The sequence below is a fragment of the Dipodomys merriami genome, unplaced genomic scaffold (assembly GCF_024711535.1).
Source record: "Dipodomys merriami isolate MVZ:Mamm:240054 unplaced genomic scaffold, mDipMer1.0.p SCAF_7, whole genome shotgun sequence".
In the NCBI taxonomy this organism is placed as follows: Eukaryota; Metazoa; Chordata; class Mammalia; order Rodentia; family Heteromyidae; genus Dipodomys; species Dipodomys merriami.
In genome coordinates, this window is record NW_027206290.1 from 40,984,362 (window position 1) to 40,995,003 (window position 10,642).

Consider the following 10,642-nt stretch of genomic DNA (forward strand, 5'->3'; position numbering starts at 1 on the left):
TGTCCCTGTTCCTCCTTCCCAAAACAATTTCAACTTTTCATTGTTCTGTTGTCTTGGTTGTGAACAATCTCCCTGAACTCTACTTACCCATTCTCTTTCGCCCTCCCTTTTAGCCAACTCCCTCCCTCTGTGGCTCCCCTATTCTCTTTCTCCACCTCCTCTTAATTTTATTTCTTTTTACATTAAACAAGCATTTTGTCCATGTCCTTTTTCCTTTTATTCATTTTTGTTCTACCCTTTGAAGTAGGATCGCTAACGATTCTCATCTGCACCTTGAAAGAAGGGGTTGAACTGCAAGAGATTTGACAACCTGTTTTTTTTTTAAGTGTTTGATATACCTCTGATCAAATAATATTTAATAAAATGAACTCCAGGAAAAGGAAGTCCAGGAAATGGAAATGAAGTTTTTTCTTTGTTTTTGTTTCTATTTTTCTTTTTTGTCTTATTTGTTCATTTATCTGTCTTTGGGAGGGTAAGGGGGAGAGGGCATAGAAATGGAGGGACAAAGAGTGAACAAATGCAGCAGTGGTACTCACTAGACACTATGAACTCTTCAACTTGTGAGTGGGGATGGGAAGGAAAAACTAGAAGAGAGCAAAAGAAGGGGTGACACTGTCCAAACAGAAATGTAGTCTCACCTGACTTGTGCAACTATACAGGTTGGCTCTGGGACCGCAGGGCAGGCTCCTCCTCCTCTTGGCTAAGTCTCTGCCCTGTACCTGTGTCACCTAGGTCACTGGCACACCTGGAGGTCACATCCTGGGCCACCCCGCCTTGCTTCCCATTGGACCAGGGGAGGGTCCCAGGTCCTGAGGTCACATCTGCATCCAGTGCAGCCACACCTGGCCACACCTTCTCCCCAACCCCTTCTCTACCTAAACTCAGGTCAGACCACAGACCACCCCTTTTTGGCCGGGGGGAGGGGAGGGACGGCAGAAATTCTGAAAATAAACTTCTTTTCCTGCCTGAATACTCTTTATCAGCTACCAAATTAAACTTAGCATCTTTAATTTACCCTACAACATCATCTTTTTTTTTTCTTGTTCTTTTTCTTCTTTTGGTCAGTCGTGGGGCTTGAACTCTGGGCCTGGGTACTGTCCCTCAGCACTTCAGGTCAAGGCTAGTGCTCTACCACTTGAGCCACAGCACCACTTCTGGTTTTCTGGTGGTTTGTTGGAGATAAGAGTCTCATGGACTTTTCCACTGGGCTGGCTTTGAACTGCAATCCCCAGATCTCAGCCTCCTGAGTAGTTAGGATTACAGGCGTGAGCCACCACGCTTGGCTACATTACCTTTATAATAACAAAAAATAAAAATAAGACATTTAGTAAAACAGTTCTAAGTTTATTAGGACTATTTTAGCATTATATTACTAATATAAGTATTAATTCTATTATAATTATCACTTAAACTAATGATGTTAATATTAATATTATTAATATATTTAATATTATTGGTGATATGTTTAATATTAATATTATTTTAGATGGACCAGACGTAGGACTTATTGGTGGGTATTCTTACAGAGGGGCTATTGTGGTAGCAACTTTCACTGTCCTGGGACCACTGTATGGGGTGCATCACTTGTCAGCCACTGTATCGTCAAATGAACCAACATTACACATGGTGACATCCAGCTTCTTCAAGATGTGGAGCTGCTGGTGGCCACGGAACTTGAACTAGACTCTGTGTAGGGTCAACCATAATAAGCTCTTCATTCTGCTCCTTGTTCTTTTTAAAAAAAAATTTGAAGCAGTTGTACATAGGGTAAGTCAGGTTACACGAGTATTGTTTCTTGACCGATGTCACCTCTTCCACCATCTTCTTGGTGTCTAGTTCCTAGTCCATGACCTCTTAAGTGATTTTCATTCTCTGACAGTTTATGGCTAAACTACGAATCAGATCAAACCCACACTGTCAGTGTAAAAATGGTGGAAGGGAGAAACAGAGAAAGCCCCACATGAAAGCAAAAGAGAGGGTTAAAAAATTAGCATGGCCGGGTGCCGGTGGCTCACACCTGTAATCCTAGCTACTCAGGAGGCTGAGATCTGAGGATCAGGATTCAAAGCCAGCCCCAGCAGGAAAGTCCATGAGACTCATCTCCAATAAACTACTAGAAAACTGGAAGTGACACTGTGGCTCAAGTGGTAGAGCACTTGCCTTGAGCTAAAGAGCGCAGGGACAGCCCAAGCCCAGAGTTCAAGCCCCACAACCGACCAAAAAAAAAAAAATTAGCATGGAAACCAATCTCCCCAAAAGTAATGCATTCTGCTCATTAAAAAGAGCAAGAATGAATGACTCCAAAGGCCAATTTGCTTTCAGTTTTACACTTAGGAAGGACTTTGACTCTCTTCCTTCTGACAACGGCTGCGATGGAAACTGAGGCAGTCCCCCTTTCTTAGGCCTGAACTGTTTTCAGCCCTCACTTGCCTGTGCTATGTTCAGAAGTACGGAGCTGGCATATGCTTTACACCTTGGTCTTTTTAAGGAAAGGCTCAGGGTCCATTCGCCAATCTTAGATGATGGTGGTCATTGTGGCCTCTGCCAGGGTCCATTTGAAATAATCATCTGGGGTGAGGAGAACTAACAGATTTGCGTTTTTTGATGTGTGGGACTGGGGTTTGAACTCAGGGTCTCGTGCTTGCTAGGTTGGCACTCTACCACTTGAACTATGCGTCCAGCCCAACACTTAGCTTCTTGATTATCCTAGTAAGCAATTCTTTGTTTTTTGTTTTTTGTTTTTGTTGGTCATGGGGCTTGAACTCTGGGCCTGAGTGCTGTCCCTCAGCTCTTCAGCTCAAGGCAAGCTACCACTCAAGCTACAGCGCCACTTTTGGTTTTCTGGTGATTAATTGGAGATAAGAGTCTCAAGGACTTTCCTGCCTGGGCTGGCTTTGAACCATGATCCTCAGATCTCAGCCTCCTGAGTAGCTAGGATTACAAGCGTGAGCCACCGGTGCCCAGCTCCTAGTAAGCAATTCTTTTCATTAGGAGGATCTCTTTAGACCTGAGATCTAAGTAGAATTATTATTAATAGCACTTCCAGTCAACATTGTCCCACTTTGGATAATAAATTATATGGTGGTATAATGTACGGTAAGGGGCGGCCTTCCTACACAGCCACCCCTGATAAAGGAAAAGAAGATAAAGAGAGAAATGTATTTGAGCTCTTCAATTCAAATTCCTAATCTTTCCCTGTAGTTTTTTTTTTTTTAGTCATATGAGTCATTAAATTCCCTTCCTTTGCCATTTTGTTTATCTAATTTGGGTTGGATTTCTGCCATTTTCAACAAATCATTCTGAGTCAGCTCAGAGTATTTGAATGTTTTTAAACATTTTTCTTCGTGAAATGACACAGGAAAGAAGAAGGGAGAACAAGGCTGGGCCGAGGGTTGATTTGCAGGAACAACCAAGAGTCCTTTTCCCTGGTAGGCCTGGTCCTTTCCTTTGCCAGCTCTGGATCCCTGGTCTACAACTAGAGGGCTGTAGATGTGCAGCAAACCAACCAATTGATTGTTTTCTGATCTCAATAATATATTCCTGGCCATCTGACTTAGTGTCCTACATCTCTAAGCCATTGCCCTGTCCAGGAACACTTGGCCCTTTCAGAAGATATGAACCATAGGCCAAGAAAAGTGTTTGGCAGAAAAAAAAAATCAATGAGTGCCGTAAGTCAGGATTTTCCTAACAATCTGATCTCTTTCCTTTGTTGACCATACACAGCCTACATTGTCTGGTTTGCAAACATCTTGTCACCTGAATTATTATGTTTAACATGAGGCCCTAGGATGGGACCATGTCTTCATTTGACAGCTGGGGACACTAACTTAAGGTATTTATGATGGCAAATGAAGAAGCAGACTCGATTCACGGATGCACCAGAACTTTGCTAAGTCTAATGGGAGACCCAATGCTATGGCTTTCCAGTTTCCACCTGTGCTCCCAGTACCTGTGATGAAACGTCACTTGGCCTCCTCTCCCTTTCTAGCCTGGGATAGAAATGTGGAAATGAAAAGAAAAGAAAAGAGGCTGGGAAGGTGGCTCAGTGGTAGAGCGCTTGCCTTGCATGCCTGAGGCCCTGGGTTCAATTCCTCAGCACCACATAAGCAAAAAAAAAAAAAAAAAAAAAAGCCAGAAGTGGCGCTGTGGCTCAAGTGGTAGAGTGCTAGCCTTGAGCTGAAGAGCTAAGGGACAGCGCCCAGGCCCAGAGTTCAGACCCCACGACCGGACCCCCCCCAAAAAAAAAAGAAAAGAAAAATTCTTCTTATACAATCATAAAAGAAAGCTATGCCGAATATGCCAAAGAGGCTTAAAGCAGTAAGTAGCTTCCCTTCTCTTGCACCTGAGGCTAAGAAAAAGAGTTCAGGAGCTCCACCTGCTGAACAGGGGGAACGGACCTGTCTGTACAGGGGCTTTGGAATGGAAGGGCACCCCTAATGCAGCTTTTTCAGAACACACAAGAGCCTTGTTTATTTCACCCTATCAACTAGGATTAAGCAAATGAGAAAGGACCCCCTGGGAGCAGTTTACATTCCTGTGCCAGGGGCTCTCCCTCACTCCCTGCTCCCTGCCCTGCTTACCAAGGCCACTATTTGCATGTATGCAAGGATCTTTCTAAAAGTAATGTAGGCTGGCCACTAACATAAAATCCTCTTGCCTCAGCCTCCTACGTGCTAGGATTACAGGTATATGCCAGGGTGCCCAGCACCAACATGTCACTTCTTTTTTGTTGTTGCTGCCAGTTGTGGGGCCTGAACTCTGGGCGTGGGTGCTGTCCCTCAGCTCTTCAGCTCGAAGCTAGTGCTCTACCACTTGAACTACAGCTCCACTTCCAGCTTTTTCTGCTTGTGTGGTGCTGAGGAATCAAACCCAGGGCTTCATGCATGCAAGGCAAGCACTCTACCAGTGAGCCACCTTCCTAGCCCAACATGTCACTTCTTTAGCTGCTGAGTGAAATATTTGTCTCTGGAACCCCTGGGCTATGTTCTGGAGCATTTAGTGTTACCCCAGGAGCACTGGAAGAACAAAGGTAAGGAATATGCCAGTCCGTGTCAGAGAAGGAAAATCTAGCTCTAATTCCATAGGGTAAAACCTCTGTAAGTTGGACATTTGGTTCTCTCTCAATGATACATGGTACATCAAGAGCAAAACCAAGGTTGTGGTAGGAAATATGTAACTCAAGAAAACAGATAGGGGCTAGGGTATAGTTCAGTGACAGAGTGCATACTTAGTTTTGTACAAAGCCCTGAGTTTAATCTCCAACATAAGAGGAAAGGAAGGAAGGGAGGGAGAACAGAAGGAAAGAAGGAAGGAAGGAAGGATGGAAGGAAGGAAGGAAACAAGGAAGAAAGAAAGGAAAGAAAGAAGGAAGGAAGAAAAGGAGGGAGGAAGGGAATGGAAAAAATGTATTTGGAACAGATTAAAGTATAAATCCTAAGTAGTGTTACTTGTTCTTTAGACAGTTCTCAAAATCAGCTCCTACTTATTCTATAAACAGAAATATTTTTTGAACTAGACTAGAATAATTACTCCAAAAACAAGCTAATGGAAACAATTTGTGTTCCATTCTATCTAGCACTATCTTTTCCCCTTTTTGTTAGAATATCTGACTATTTTCATTGTTTAAATTATGTAGATTATTGAACAAAATAGTGGATTTCATCATGACATCACCTTTACTTAAACTAAAATCTAGCTTGTGCATGGTGGTATGCCTGAGGCTGAATGAAGAAGGTCATGGATCCGTGATTGCCTTAAGCTACATAGATAGTGTAGTGGGGATGGGCAGTGAGACCACTCAGTCTGCAGTGAAAATGTAAAAGATTTTATTGAGTGAAAAGTGCTGATGTGCCAGGACCGCACCTGGAGTTGGGATCCCAGGAAATGCCCTGAGTGCCAGCCCATAGGGGCTTCTAAGCATTTGGGGCTAGGGCGGGAAAGTGGGAGGCTGGGTGTTGGTTTTAGCCAATGATTGTTACAAGAAATGCACATCTTAAGTTTAAATTTCCAGCCAAGGTTTTGCTTGTGGGAAGCAGGGGAATAGAACAAAGGGTGGTGATGGTTCTGCTGAGTTAAGCTCCCATTGCTCAGAAAACAGCAGAAGCAGAGTTACAGAGTTACAGGGTTATGGAGTTACAGAGTTACAATTACAGTTACTAGCTAAAGTAATGAGTTACCAGGGAAGTCTTATACACAGCACACTTACATTTATATCTTAAAAATTATTCATTATCCATTTTACACAATCCAAGTCAAATATCAAATTCCATCTTTATGTCCTCCACCATATCAATAGAACCTGTCATAAATAAATATATAAGTAAATAAACCCTCGTGTTTAGTGTCAGTACCAAAGTATCCCTTTAGTGAACACTTGACAATGCCCTGCTCATTATACTTTCAGTTTATTTTATTTTTGTTGAAGAATACATTCACCTGAAACAGTTCTAAAGACCATTTTTCTAAGACCATCACAGTGCTGAGTGTCACATTATTCAGCTTTATCTAATGGCAATGAGGCTCACAAGAGAATGTGTTGTCAGCTTAGTACATACTTCTTTCTCTTTGTCATTAGAATAAGAATTGTCTCTCCTTAGAATGCATCATTGGAAAGAATTAAGCCTTCTACTGAGTCTGGAGATGTCTCCTGATAGATTGCTATCTATTGGGGCTACTAAACGTTTATTTGTAGTGACTATCCAATTACCTCCTTTGATGATGATCTGTGATAACCTTATCATATGACTGACTCCCCGAGAGCCTGCCCTTTATGCAAGTGAGCTGATGTCAAAAGCCAGCAGATGAGGCACATTGGCTGGAATGAGTGAGGTCTTGCAGATTTTTGTCCCATTCTATTTATGGGATGTTGATTTTGCATGTGTCGAACTATCCTTGCATCCCTGGAATGAAACTAACTTCATATGTTGTTGAATTTGGTTTGCAAGTATTTTGTTGAACATTTTTGCCTGTGTGCCCAAGAAAATTAGTCTACAGTTTCCATTTACATTGTATTACTATTCTTGGTATCAGGGTAATACTGGCTTTGTATAATGAGTCTGGAAGTATTTTTCTCTTTCATTTTATAGAATAGTTTTAAGATCTTTAAGGTTCTAGTAGAACTCAGTGGTGAATATATCCAGTGTGGTGTTTTTCTTTGTTGGAAGCCTATTTCTGCTTAAATCTCATGGTTCACTATAGATCTATTTATGTTGTTTAATTTTGGTAGATCATATGTTTCTATAACTCTATCATTTTCATCTAGATTTTCCAATTTTTTGAAAGTAAGTTTTCAAAATATTATCTAATAAGTACCTGAATTTCAGTGGTATCTTTTTTTAAAAAAATATTTACTTTATTGTTGTTTTAGAGATGACATACAGTGGGGTTACTTTTACATATGTCAGGTAATAAGTACATTTCCTTTCGCAGTGTCTTCTGTTCCCTCATTCTCTCCCACTCCCTCCCTCCCAGCTCTACCCACAAGTTGCCTAGTTCATTCATGTTCACCAGTGTCTGGTGTGGTCAGTGCTAAACTTTTTCACCCTTTTTCCTCTGATTCTATGCCCTCCTCCCCCCCTCCCACAGATGTGCACATGAATACACTGTATATAAGTTAAGGAATATAGAGGCATCCAAAGAAGAAAAATCAAATTAAGAAAATTGTGTCCTTTGTTTCCCTGCCAGAGCCTGCTGGTAATGAAAGGGAATCCTGAGTTAGGGGGCAAGGATGAGAAATAAGAGACAAGACAAAGGATGGGGTCGGGAGGCCTGCAGCTCAAGACTGCAGCACTGTTTATTTTTAACTTTCCCTAATATATACTGTAGGAGTCAAGAGGTAGCATAAGGTTACTATAGTCCAGAAAAACAAGGAAAATTTCAGTTAAAACAGAGTCTTTCAAGTAAGCCAGTTTCTTGTACGTGCCTCCAAGCCAGAATAGGGGTCAAGATGACCTTTGAGCTTTACTGTCGGCGCCCAACATTTCCCTATCTCTGGAGTTCATTTCAGTATGCATATTATTTTATATACATAGGAAGAGGCACTTGGGCATTGCACCTTAGTGGTTCTCTCCTAAGACCACCTTCTTTTGGCCTCACTGTATGTGAATATCTACAATCCTGTGTAAATTGTTATATCTCAATGCATTTTAGATCTAACTTCTGCATATCATGGAGAACATGCACTGTTTGTCTCTCTGATTTTGGCTTACATCACTTAACATGATTTGTTCTAGTTCCATCCATTTTCCTGCAAATGACATTATTCTTTCTAATGGCTATGTAAAATTCCACTGTGTATCGATATCACATCTTTTGGATCCACTCATCCATTGTGGGGCAAATGGGCTGTTTCCATATCTTGGCTATTGTGAATAGTACAGCAATGAGCATGGATGTGCAGGTGTCCTTATCATATCCTGGCTCATGATATTCAGGGTGGATGCCCAGAGTAGTATAGCTGGGTTATAGGGAAGGTCTATGTTTAGTTTTTTGAGGAACCTCCAGATTGCTTTCCAGAGTGGTTGTACCAGCAGTGCAATAGGGTTCCTTCCCCCCACATCCCCGCCAGTATTTGGTTGTTAGAATTCAAAATGATGGCCAATTTAACTGGGGTGAGATGGCATCTCAGGGCTATTTTGATTTGTATTTCCTTCATGGCCAGGGATGATGAGCATTTCCTCCTGTGTTTCTTTGCCATTCTTACCTCTTCTGAGAAGTCTCTCCTTAGCTGCCTTTCCCATTTAGTAATTGGTGTATTAAGTTTGGGAGGAGTTTGTTTCTTGAGTTCCCTGTGTATATTGGATATTAGCTTTGAGGTATTGCTGATAAAGATATTTTTCCCCAGTTGGTTAGCTGTCTTTCTCATTTACTATGTCCTTAGCTGTGCAGAAACTTTTTATTTAATGTAGTCCCATTTGTAGAGTCTTTCTCCTACCTGTTGTGCTCCTGGGACTCTATTTAGTAGGTCCTCCCTGTGCCTGTATGTTGAATGTCTCCCCTACTCTCTTTTGAAGTAGTTTCAGAGTTTTGGATCTGATGTTGAGGTCTTTGATTCACTTTCAGTTGGTGTTAGGCATGGTGACAGGCTGCGATCCACTTTGAATTTTCTGCATCTGGCTGCCCAGTTTTCCCAACACCAAAGTTGAAGAGGCTATGTTTTTTCTACTGTATGTCTTTGGCTCCTTTGTTGAATATCAGATGACTGTAAATATGTAGCTTTATTTCTGGGTCTTTTAATCTATCCCATTGATGTTCAGGTCTTTTTTGTGCAATACCAAGCTCTTTTTATTATTATGGCTCTGTGGTAGAGTTTGAAATCTGTGATACCACCAGCATTGCTTTCATTTTGCCTATAATTACTTTGACTATTCTAGGTCTTTTGTTGTTCCCTATGAATTTTTAGATTGTTTTCTCCATCTCAGTAAAGAACATCATTGAGATTTTGATGGGGATGGCATTAAATTTGTCTATCATTTTTGGCAGTCTGGCCATTTTCACAATATTGTTTCTACCTAGCTATCCATGGACATAGAAGGCCTTTCCATTTCCTGGTGTCCTCCTTGATTTCTTTCTTTATATTTTTATATTTTTTGCTATAAAGATCTTTCACATCTTTGGTTAGGTGTTGTGTGTGTGTGTGTGTGTGTGTGTGTGTGTGTGTGTGTGTGTGTGTGTGTGTGTGTGTATTGCAAATGGGGTTGTTTTCTTGATTTCCCTTGTCTGGTGGCACCATGGAAACTCTTTGGGTATGGGTGCTGAGATGCCTGGCCCAGGCTCTCTGTCTCTCTGGGCTGCAGGAGTTTTCTGAGTATGGGTGTTGTAGTTCTCTGGTAGGTACTAGAGTCCTGCTACTTCACGGCTCCTGGCACAGGATGGATGGGGAAGGGATTTTTGTGATTTTTCCATACTTGTATGTACAAAGTATGAGTGTTTTTTTCCATTCCTGTGATTTTTCTCCTTGCTCATGTATTTGCTGTTGTTGATCTCTAGGGGAGAAGTGTGTATCAGGGCTTCACATCTCTGTTTGGTTAATGAGAGCTAGGATGATTCCCTATTGTTTTGTCACCATCTTCTCCCCTCCTTCTAGTGGTATCTTTTGTAATATTCTACTTTTTATGCCTAATTTTAGTAATTTGTTTTCTTTTTTAAATTAGCTAAAAGTTTATCTTGTTTATCTTCCCAACTCTTTGTCTTATTGATTCTTTTTATTATTCTTTTGGCCTTAACCTAATTTCCACCTTAGTGTGATTTCTTCCCATCCACCTACTAATTTTGTGTATACTTCGTTCTTATTTTTCTAAGACCTTGAGGTCCAGGGAACAGCCTAGCTCCTTAGTTGCTCACAGGCTGGTGTGCTCATGTGAACCCATTCACCAATTGGGCCTGCTAGGCCCTGAGTTCAAATCCCAGCACTGCCAAAAGATGAATCCTGATGTGAGAAGCCAGTCATTGCACCTATTTCCTCTCCTGTTAAAGTCCTGGGTCTCAGCTGGGATGGAGAATGCATAGGCAACCCTATGGGAATAGGTTGTCATCCATGTCAGCACCGTTATACCTGTCACATACTCAGTAAAATATACAATATCTCCATGAATTAGACACAAAGGAAGGAGAAGGAGAGTACCAAACGCAAGATGCTGTCCAC